We start from the raw sequence: 10,763 nt of genomic DNA, 5'->3' as shown, positions 1-10,763 counted from the left end.
TAACACACCCATGACCTGGGAGACAGAATAATTCTCCTGGATGTTTGCAGAGCCTGCTGAATTGTAAAAAATGTCGTAGTTCTGGAAAACACACCGTATTATGAGCACAGAAGGAATTTATATTTCTTTTCAGATTACATGCTTCATATTGGCAGGATGGTAAAAGAGGACTATTTATAACACACAGTAGTTGCAAAAAGTTATATCTCATTTATAAGGAATGAAAAAAAGAAAGGTAATATGATAGTTAGAAGGTAATATGGTAAACTAGCTTTATATATTTTGATGTTGATACTCAAATAATTTATGAATAGAACTGGAGCTCTGGTTTAAATTTTGAATTTGGGGTGCAATACTGTGCCTGTCCTCCCTGTTATTTGCTTCCCTTCATTCCACTTGCTCAGAGGGGAAATTTCTAATGGGCTACAGCCATAGGTTAGGCAGCCAGAGTTTCACTTTGCAATAAGGATCAGCAGTTCTCCCTTTTCTCCTTTCACCAAAAGACATTCTCATAAAGTGCCTTTCCAGTGGAAGAGGAACGAGCAGGCTTTTTCCTTCTGACCTTTGTTAAGTAACTTGGCGTGCTTTTCCTTTGTTTGTTTGTTTGTTTTTGCAGTTCTCATTTCCAAAACATTTCCCGTGGACGGTCCAAGTGCACTTCAAAAGTGAAAGCTGAGTATGTCTGCACAGCGTCTCCCTGTACGGCTGCCTGAGATGAAGTACACAAAGTAACTGATCCATGACTCTTAAACTAGTTGGGTCCATCCACAGATGTGCCCAGGTGCACACTGTTAATCCTCTTTGAAGCTCCAAAACGTAACTAGTTTGAAGGTTTGGGTTTTTTTGTTTTGGATCCCAGACCTCTTTCTTGGTGGAGTTCTGATCTTGGCACAGACAAGGTGGGTCTGAAGCCAAGTGAAGAAGTCAGGTCAGCCGGTCAGGGGCAGGATCAGGGTGAAGAAATCAGGTGCAGGCACAGCTGCAGCATAGCCCAGGCAGGTACCAAGGGCTGGGGCATAAATGCAGCTCTGGAGCAGCCTGATCCCAGATCAGGCAGCTGCACCATACCACAGTCAGCCTTCAGAACAGGCTGCCAAACCTCCAGGAAGGATGAAGAGGTTGACACTGAGGTTGATCACAGACATCAGGGTCTGTACATCCTTCCTTAGCTTTATTCTGATTGCAGCTCCAGCTGAGGAAAGAAGAACAGAAGGTATTTCTCTGTCTGCAGCAGAAAAAAAATGGTAATTAACACACACTCTGATCTCATCTGAATGTGTTTTTAACATGGATGTTCAAGATTTTTTTTATTTTTTTTTTTAATAGCCTACTTTTAACTTGGACCTCCCTGAATATCCTCACAGGGGTATTGTTACTGTAATAGAACATACTCCTACATGATCCTACTTGGTTAGCCTTAAAAATACTTTAAAAACAGAAAGGAAGAACAGAGTCTTTGTATAGGAATGCTAAAATCTATCTTCATTTATGGGAAACTGTCGATGAATTGCCATGGAAACATTTACTAATTGTCCATGTAGCCCATAAAAATAGTAACAGAAAAGGTAGATCTGTCAAGAAATGACACTTCATGAGAGGTGAACTGACCCAGAAGAAGAATTCTGAACAGAGACAATGTGGTATACAAAGAACTTTCCTTTTCCAGAGTATCTCTTTGCAAACTGAAATCACCTTAGTATCTGCCCAGATGAGACCCTGTTCCTCTTGAGGAAGTGTGGTATCACTGTGATCCTTGATGCCTCTTTACAGTCTGTCCTTCAAAACACAGTGGTTAGAAGAGGTTGGACTGTGACTTTGATCAAGTCAGGACACCCATCCATTCCCTATCCTAGGTTCAAAGATGTCATTAGTCAAATTTCTCCTTTTTTTTTTTTTTTTTTTTTTTTCTTTCAAATTCTTTTTGACTATATGTAGAAATGCTGCTTTTCACTCCTAGGTATATCTACTCTAGGCTAGGTGTGATGCAAACCAAGTCGTAGCTCTTTCCCTGTGGAATCTGCGAAGTAACTTAAAGCCTCACAGCAAATCAGCATAATAAGCAGGAGATGCAGGACAAAAAATTGCACTCGGGTAAAACTAGGTTAGTCAGAAGTACATCCTCAGAGGTTCCACTGGTTGTGTTTCTTTGTTGTTGTTGTTTTGTTTGTTTTTGTATATTTTGTTTCATTCTTAAGATATTTTTAAAAATTAATGCCAGAATCTTGTTATTAGCCATTAATACTCCATTGGCCAACCTAGAAGGAATTTGGGCTCTTAAAGAAAAAAAAAAAAAAAAAAAAAAAACACTTCAGGCCTCTCTTTAGGTTCTTGATGTTAATTGCCATGTAGCGAAGGACTCTGTCTGTTCTAGGAAGTATTTCTGTAGCTGTTTAAGTCTAAAAATACATTGTGAAATGACAGCGCCAATTCTGCTCATGGCTAGTTCATACTGTCAGCTAGCAGTTGAGCAGTTATTGACCTAATGTGGTTGTGTACTACTGGATCTAAACAATTCTTCACTCATCTCTTTCATCATTTAATATGGGCAGAGAATAGAACCAAATAAAAGGAAGGAAGTTGGCTTTTTTCTTTTTTCTTTTTTTTAATTCCTATTACTAAGGAATCTGTTTCCTACCTGGTCCCTGTGTGAATGACCAAGTAATGTCTTCTCTGAAATGAAATCCTCAACCATTGCTGAAACAGTGGAGCTTAGAAGGAGTTTGTACTCCTTCTACTTTCCACCTCACTGTTTCTGCAGAGAATTATAAGGAGAAATATGGATATACTTTAGTTAAAATGAGGCAGTGCCTGGAAGTGTGCCATATGGGCACTCTGAACATGTATGCCAGCCTATTTCAATGGAAGAAATCTTGAGTAAAATTGCCATTTCAACCACTGTATGTCTAATACTGATATTAAACCAGTAATTCCCCCTGACAGAATGATAACAATGGCATTTTTCAGTTCATTTTGGACTGGAAACAAGCAATGAAGCTGCTCATGCTTTAAATGTTCCTTTTAGAAACATCAAATGTCTTTATTCTCTGAAATCCATGTCTGAAAACCTGAGCAGCCATGAAATCCTGTAGATGCACAAACTGAAGAACACTTAGGGCTTAGTCATGTAATACCTCTTTTTGCAGATCTCATCCAGGGATCACATGAAGGATTAACTAGGAGGGTGAGAGGAAGAGCTACAAGACTGGAGACAGAAGGAATGGCCACAGCAGAGCTATGCAGCTGGAAGAAAGTGAGGGCCCTGTGCCAGAGGAAACCAGAGGAGCTGGATGAAGACAGGAGCTGTCCAAGCAGACTGCTTTTTCTTCACTAGGTGGGAATGACTGCAACATTGAGGGCTTTTCTCTCTAAAAAAATTCAGCTCTTAAAACAATTTTCTTAGAGCAACAATACCAGGATAATCCGTGAAGTGATCTTCACTAAATTTGACTGTCCCTTTATTTCTTCTGTGGATGCACATTTTTGTATGGTAAGCTGGCTGAAGCAAAGCACATGGAAGAAACTTTGGTCCTGATGAAATTTTACTAGATACTCATCTTGATGGATTGTTACACAATAGTCACTGCTGGTTTAAAACAAGTTAAGACCTAGCTCCAGTACACATTGTGCAGCAGCCACAGCAGTGGCTGGTCAGCAAATGACCTAGCAAGCTAAAATGCATCCTTCTCCATGTAAGCTTTGCCCTTTTTTTTTTTTTTTTTTTTTGCTAGTGTATAGAGAGGGTATTACTCTTGTTCAGTTTCTGTCATGCATCATTTTTCTACTAGTCTGTTATTGTAACTTGTAGTGTCTATCAGCATAGTCTAAAAGCAGTCGTTAGAGGAAGATTGAATGACAAAAACATGCTAATATGAACAACAGAGAAGCAAAAATAAAAATAAAAAAATCACTGAAGCATTTGTCAGCCTCTATCTTTATTTGTTTTGTTGTATCTTGAAGCAATGTGTTATATCAAGGCAAGTAATTACTATCAACACAGCTTTATATCCAGGTGCATGCACAGATAAATTATGGGTGAAATGAGACTAAATACTCTGCTTGATGATTAACATTGAATACAGTTGCAATGAACAAGGCGATGCTAAAGCTGTATGAAAGCCCATCAAAAAAAAAACTCAGTGGAAAACCAATAAATGTTTTGGGTTTTCTATTGATTCATTATCAGAAAGGTTTAAACACCTAGACTGTTAGGCTCAATAACAGCATGCTGAAATTTTATTTTGGTAGTGACATAGGTCTTAAATGGCCACTCGGATAAGATGTTGAGTGTCTGAAATGGTGAACTGAAAGGCTGTTCTGCATGACCATAATGACCATATGCAAAAATAATTCCAACGAGAAACCTAAAATTCAAGCATTGCTTTAAAAGGCAAAGGAGTGTAAGAAATGAGTCAAGCTGAATACCTTGGCAGTAATATGCAAGCCAGTGGGGATATCTGGAAGGAAATAATGTCACAAATTGGCAAAGCAGCAACTGCATTTATCTGCTTAAATAAGATTCAGTCCCTGAAAATCTACAACTTAAAGAACAAACTGAATATTCAGTTCATGCTATTTTCAACTTAACAGATGGATGTGAGAGCTGGAAATCTACCAAAAGTATAGACAGTCATTTAAGAAGTCTGATAAAACACTCTGAAAAAAACTTAAGACTCAGAAAAATAATAGTTTTTTTAAAATAAATGAATATATAATCTTTTTTTTTTTTTTTTCCCCCAGAATTTAACAATATCTTTGTGCCATATATCAACCAGAAAAGAAGATGGCTGTATCTGGGATATATGCAAGTAACTGGAAGGAAGAAACTCCAGTGTTAAAAGTATATTCAGAAGCAGAAGTGCACAGAAAAAGGGTGAAAAAAAAAAAGGGCATCCTCTGCTGAACACTGGTACTGCTTATGGGACTTGGTATCGTGGAGAGGATGATGATAGCTGCTCCAAGAGATCAGAGGGCGAGGGGCTGCCCCGTGCCTGCCTGAGCCGCAGGTCCGTGACCAAGGACAGCTCCCGCTCAGCCATGGGACACTTCTCTCTGGGATTCTCTGTTCCTGCTCGGAAGTCTGCTTTGGAACCAGCAGCTGTGACTTCGGAAAGTAAGTACCCCTATTTTACATAGACTTTTGTGTAATTAAAGTCATCAATACTGAGGGCATTTGTGAGTTCTTTGGAGTCTGTGCAACATGGCAAAGTAAGCACTACAGCACACTTCATGTGATTGCACTGAGTAGCTCAAAGTTTGAGTTGATTTACCCCACTCATTTCTAAGGACAAAATCTGAGAATGTCTTTTTTTTTTTTTTTCCTGAGAAAATACAGAAAGGTACTTCTGCTCTTTTTTATTTCTATACTTCCAAATAAATCATTTGTGACATAACAGAAAATACTGCAACAGTCTATGAGGAAGCATGAGCAGCAAAGCCTCAGACCCTCCTCCAGACATTGTTTTTCATTACACTGGGCCCTTTCTATGCTAAAATACTTGCCAGTTCCAGCCAGTTGGGTCTTCCTCTATAGTTCATTGGAGTAGAAGGTATAAAACCAAACGTAGACTAGAGGTATTTACTTGCTGCTGAATGGAACCAAGGGGATTCCACAAAACCCCAAACCTTTAAGATGTATCTCAAGAAAGGTCTTGAAGACACCATGTTCTCTTGTCTCCTGATGGTCACCATCCTTGCCCTTGCTCCCGGTTACATTGCCCTCTTTGAGCAGTCAGCTGGCTTCCCTTGCCCTCCTACACTAAGCTGAAGTTTATGTCCTTACTCCCCTTCACCTTGCTCTTTTGTCATTGATTGTTTTTATTTAAGCACCATCTTTTGTCCTGTAACAGTGCAGCCTCATCAGCTCTTTTGCTGGCTTATTGCAATCCTGATTTATGGACCTTCTCCTTCGGTACAGAGCAACTAGCCACATTGGATGTAAATGATGGTATAAGAGATAATGATGGTTTGATCACACCTTATATATTTCTACTAGGTGAAAAACTGTACACTTACGTAAAAATGAGTGTATTTAATTCAGCTCATTACCCCTTGCTATTTTAAAGCATGTAATTTTTGCTTTCTCTGGAGCAAGAACAGCCCTTCCTATTGGTTGTGGAAGACACTGAAACCTTTCTAGACCATTGTTTACTGCAGTGAGTCCCAAATCTGGTATATCCATGAGCATGACTGGGGGAGACCCTCTGCAGCATACTGTCAGGAGTATTAGATAACCTTGTTAGAGAAGCTTGTCTGCCTGCCTGCACTATTTCCTGCTCGGGTCAATCCATGTTTGTTGAGTTTTGTTGCCATTTGTTCAGTTACATGATTACATTAATTGCAGTTTAAAATGCGTGTTATGTTTTAGCTGGATTACCAAGATGCTGTGTGCTTTTTGTGTAACGGTAATTAAACTGCGTATGCGAGAAGTTAGACTTTCAATATATTTCAGTGCACTGGAGCCAGATGATTATTCTGATAGCTGAAAGGCACAGATGTTTTTCCAGGACTGGAATTCAGTGGCAGCAGCTTTTACCACGTAAACATGATGCTGAAAACACTGAGGCGCAGCGAGTCCATGCAGCCCCCTCGTGCTGCATTTTCAGAGCAGAAGCGTTGTAAGGGAACAGCGTTCACGAAGTTTAATCGCTAATGGGATGGTGTTGTCATCGTTTTACCACCTTTGAACCGCACTTCAGTCTCAGCTGTGGTATTATTAGCCTGTCTAGTCAAATTAATTGCATCCCCTCGTAGGAGTCATGTAGGCACTTAGCTTATTTATATATTTCCAGTGATTTCCAGTGCAGGCAGCTCTGTGATAGCTAAACTATGCTTTGTCCTCCTCTCTCTTTTTTTTTTTTTTTTTTTTTGCTTTCGTTTTATTTATTTATTTATTTTTTATTATTGGATGTCAAAAATACCGGTGAGGGAGTTGCAAAGAGAAAAAAAAAAAAAAAAAAAAAGTAATTTCCAGAGGTAATTAAAGGCTGTAAACCAAACGAGCGTGGATTTTGGGTGCCCAGTAGCTGAGCCTCTCCACCCGGCTACCGCTGTCCCTCGGAGCGCCGCCTGGGCGCTGCTTCCCCAGCCTCAGCCCTCCGGCGTGCGCCGGGCCGTCCCTAGCGCAATTAATTAATTAACTGCGGGGCGGCCGGGTCCCTCCGCGTCCCTCCCGTCTGCAGGGACACGGGGCCCCGCGGCGCCAGGCCCGCTGCCATGGCAGCAGCCAGCGGGCGCCCGGCCCGGCCCGGCTCGGCTCGGCCCGTCCCGGCCGCCTCCCTCCCTCCCTCCCTCCGTCTGTCCGTCCCTCCCCGTCTCCCTCCCTCCCTTCTCCCTCCCTCCCTCCCCGCGTCCTCCCGCACCGCCTCCCCGCGGGGTCAGCCGGGGACGGCGCCCGCCTCCCGCCGCAGGAAGCGCCGCAGCCGCCCCGGCGCCTCCCGCTCGGCGCTCGCCGGTGGCAGGCAGGTGAGCCGGGCCCCGCCGGGCCCCGCGGCGAGGCGGGGGAGCTCGGGGGATGCACCCCGGGGCGGCGGGGGGTGGGCTCCGGCGGGGGGCGGCGGGGGGCGGGGAGCCCCACGGGGATGGGGACGGGCTCGGGGGGTTCCCTCGGCCGGGCTCCGACGGCGCCGGGCAGCCCCCGGCACTGCCGGCAGCGCCGTGCTGCGGGCGCGGTGGGATGGGGGATGCCGCCGGTGCCCTCCCGGCGCCCCGATGGGTGCCCCCCGGACCCATCTTGCTCCCCCCGGCCCTATCGTGCTCCCCCCGGGTGGCAGGTCGCAGGCAGGAGCTGTGAGGGTGCCGCTGTTCGCTCCCGGTGCTTGCGGCTATACGGAGGGTGTTTAAACCCCGTGGTTTAAACGCAGCCTCCCGAAAGCAACCCGGTGCCCCGCAGAAGCGATGTGCCGGCCCTCGGGGAGCGATGCAGGAGGCAGGGATGCGGAGTAACTCAGCCCGAGTGCCAGGGCAACAGGTGGCGGAGCGGAGGAGAGGCTGCTCGTCTGGCATCCTCCTCCACCGGGGCACAGCCTCCCCGCTCGCTCCGACAGCGGCGAAGTGCCACCGCCTGCATGAGGCAGGATCCGCTCTTGCTATGTCTTCGATAAGGAACCAAGAGGCTCGTTTATTTTTAGGAGACTGAGAAGGCAGCTCTGGGCAAAAAAAAAAAAAAAGAAGTGTGTCGCGCTTGTGCCTCAACCCTGTGACCAGAGGAGCGGTGCTTGATGAGAGAATGGGGTCTTTTGGGGGTCTGATGCCGCTGTGCGTTCAGGGGCGACTTGTCAGGAAGGAAGCTCTGCTGAGCTGGGCGGCGTGCTTGGCTGGTGCGCGGGGTTGTCGGGAGGTGCGGAAGAGACAAGAGCAGAGAGAGCCTCAATTAAAGCAAAGCACTGCAGACATAACCTGTAGGATAGCTACATCAGCGCTCTTTCACACGTTAGAGACAAATTTTCCCCCAGAAACTAAGTATACTGTAAAGGAAATACTGCGTGGGGTCTGAGAGACTAAACAAGTAGCGAAAGAAAGCAGAAAGATAACGTCATTAAAAGCCAGAAGGTCTATGATGAGAAGCAGGATTTCCAAAAGGAGTAAGGCTTGGTTAACAATTCCAAGCAGAACAGCTTGTTGGTCTGGAAAAGTTTAAGGTCTTGGTCTTTTTCATTGCATCAATAAACATAAAATGAAAATATACAGCTCCTAGTATAAACTCATACTGAGCACTTGACATAAAACTTGAGCAGGACAAATGAAAAGGCATTGTTAGTAATAAAGTCTTGGGAAATGGTATCAGGATATATGAGGGAAATGAAGAAAGACATATTGTCTCGGATTTAAAAAGGAAATCTTTTAAAAATGAGGCCTAGTGGAAGGAAAGAATGGGAACCTGCTCATGCATCAATGCTTTGTTTTTATGGAAAAAGCTGAAATGGAAAACTTTTAAGGAAAAAAAGGTTGGGGAAAAAAGTGAAATCCAATGAAATGTCTTTGATGATAGTGGAAACCTTTCAGTAAAAATAAGTGCTCCAGATAAGGTAAAATTTTTCAGGTTATATTTGAGTTAGTTGACTGGAGTTACAAGAGTCAAACACAAAAAAAAAAGGCAGGTTAGGAGGAGAAGGGAGAAATTTACTTTCATCACATGAATCATCCAGATCTGGAGATCAACCAGAGCACCACCCCAGAAGAGAGGCAGCTCGTAGGAAAGTCATGGAAAAGAATGGCCAAAAAGGAGTGGGAAGCAGAGCATCTGTAGGTAGCTCAACTGTGTCCGATCTTCCTGGAGACTTCTGTCTGGGAGGGAGGGTTGCAGAATTTCTGTCCTAGGGACCCGTGGGATAGTTTTGCTGTGTGGACACTAGATAAGACCCTGGGATCTTACTGTTTTATTTTTTGGGGCAAAGATGCACTGGAGAAACTTGAGAAATTGTTGAATGCTCTTAGGGATGATTTTCCAGGAAAGTGAAAAAGATGAAGCAGGAAAAAATAGCTGATACAGAATGGTGTATGTGGCTGCCCCAGTTGACAGATGGCAGAGGGAAAGCCAAAAAGTTAACGAGGAAAAATTGAAACTCCCTCACGAGGCACTGAAAACCAGGAGTACTCATAGGAAATAAAGATTTTGTGTACAGCTGAAAGAAAGAGAAAGGGATTCAGAGGCAATTTACTGGAAGGTATAAGCAACTGTGGAAGAGAAAGAGCAACTGTGATAGGGGCTGGTGTTCAGAAGCTCACGTACAACAACATGGACTATTCTGTATGTTACAGAGCATTGCCCAAAGCCCAGGGCACCCTAGAGCCCTTATCAACCTGGGCCTTCCACGCCACAGAAAAATGAGATTTTCATTTAAAAGAAGGGGGGAGGCAATTACTGCCTCTGATTTCTTCATGCACACAAAGCAGATGTGGAACTTTATTATGTGTTTTTTTGCCATAAAAAAGAAAAAAAGAAAAAAAAAAAAAAGGAAAATTTGAGGAAAGCTTTAACAGAAAGACAAAAGCAGTGAAGCATTGCAGTTATGCATAGACAGTTAAAGAAAAGACATAAATAAAATGAGAAAAACAAGATGTCTGTAGTAAACTTCCTAAGCCCTCCAAGTCAACAAAGCAATTCAGCAATATTTGCAATCAGTTGTAAATAATGGCAGTCATTCATAACAAGAGGTATTCTTACATAAGGATACATCCTTACGTAGACCTTACATTTAGGCCTGACCTTGGTTTTCTGAATATATAGCAGTCTTGTTTTGGTGCTACAAAGTTCATAATACTTCCATTACAATTCCTCAATTTGCATTTCAAAAAAAGTGCTCTGCAACTGAAAACACTAATTACATCATTTCTAATCAGTTAATCTTCTGTACTTAGCAGTTTAGTAAAATGTCAGGGAGAATACATGAAACCTATGGAACCTGAGGAAGCTACGAAACTCAAGCTGGAAGAGGGCTGGAAATGCACCAGCTCTTCCAAACATTTTGTGATTTTTACATTAATGGATTAGTGAGCAAATAATGGGAGGAAGAAAGAGAATCCACACAAAGCTTTCAGCATATTAGCTAAAATATTGCAATTGTGTAGTGGCTATAATTTAAAAGAGATATTGAGGAATGTAAAATTTAGTGCCTTATATAAAGGGAATTATGGATTTTGTTATCTTTCTTTAGTGAATTAACATTTTAGCTGTACTTAATAAATGTTAAGAGGTTCAGTCTAGCCATTTTTGGAAAATGACAGAATACAGAAGCCATGTGGCTATTTCAGACAGATGTTTTCCT

At 43.0% G+C, this 10,763-nt stretch overlaps 1 protein-coding gene across 9 annotated transcripts in view; it reads left to right on the top strand.

The window, feature by feature from the left end:
* The first annotated feature begins 7,384 nt into the window (after positions 1–7,384).
* THRB (thyroid hormone receptor beta) overlaps positions 7,385–10,763 on the top strand; it is a 165,850-nt gene continuing 162,471 nt past the window's right edge. For 5 of the 9 annotated variants that reach the window (XM_082753507.1, XM_082753502.1, XM_082753510.1 and 2 more), the window contains exon 1: positions 7,385–7,461. The gene's annotated coding sequence lies outside the window, so the exon portion shown is untranslated. The remainder of the gene's footprint in view (positions 7,462–10,763) is intronic. The other 4 variants (XM_082753513.1, XM_082753508.1, XM_082753503.1 and 1 more) reach the window with 4 other exon arrangements.

Source organism: Aythya marila, assembly GCF_965140915.1.
Source record: "Aythya marila genome assembly, chromosome: 2".
Lineage (NCBI taxonomy): Eukaryota > Metazoa > Chordata > Aves > Anseriformes > Anatidae > Aythya > Aythya marila.
This window is presented reverse-complemented; position numbering and strand designations above follow the sequence as displayed.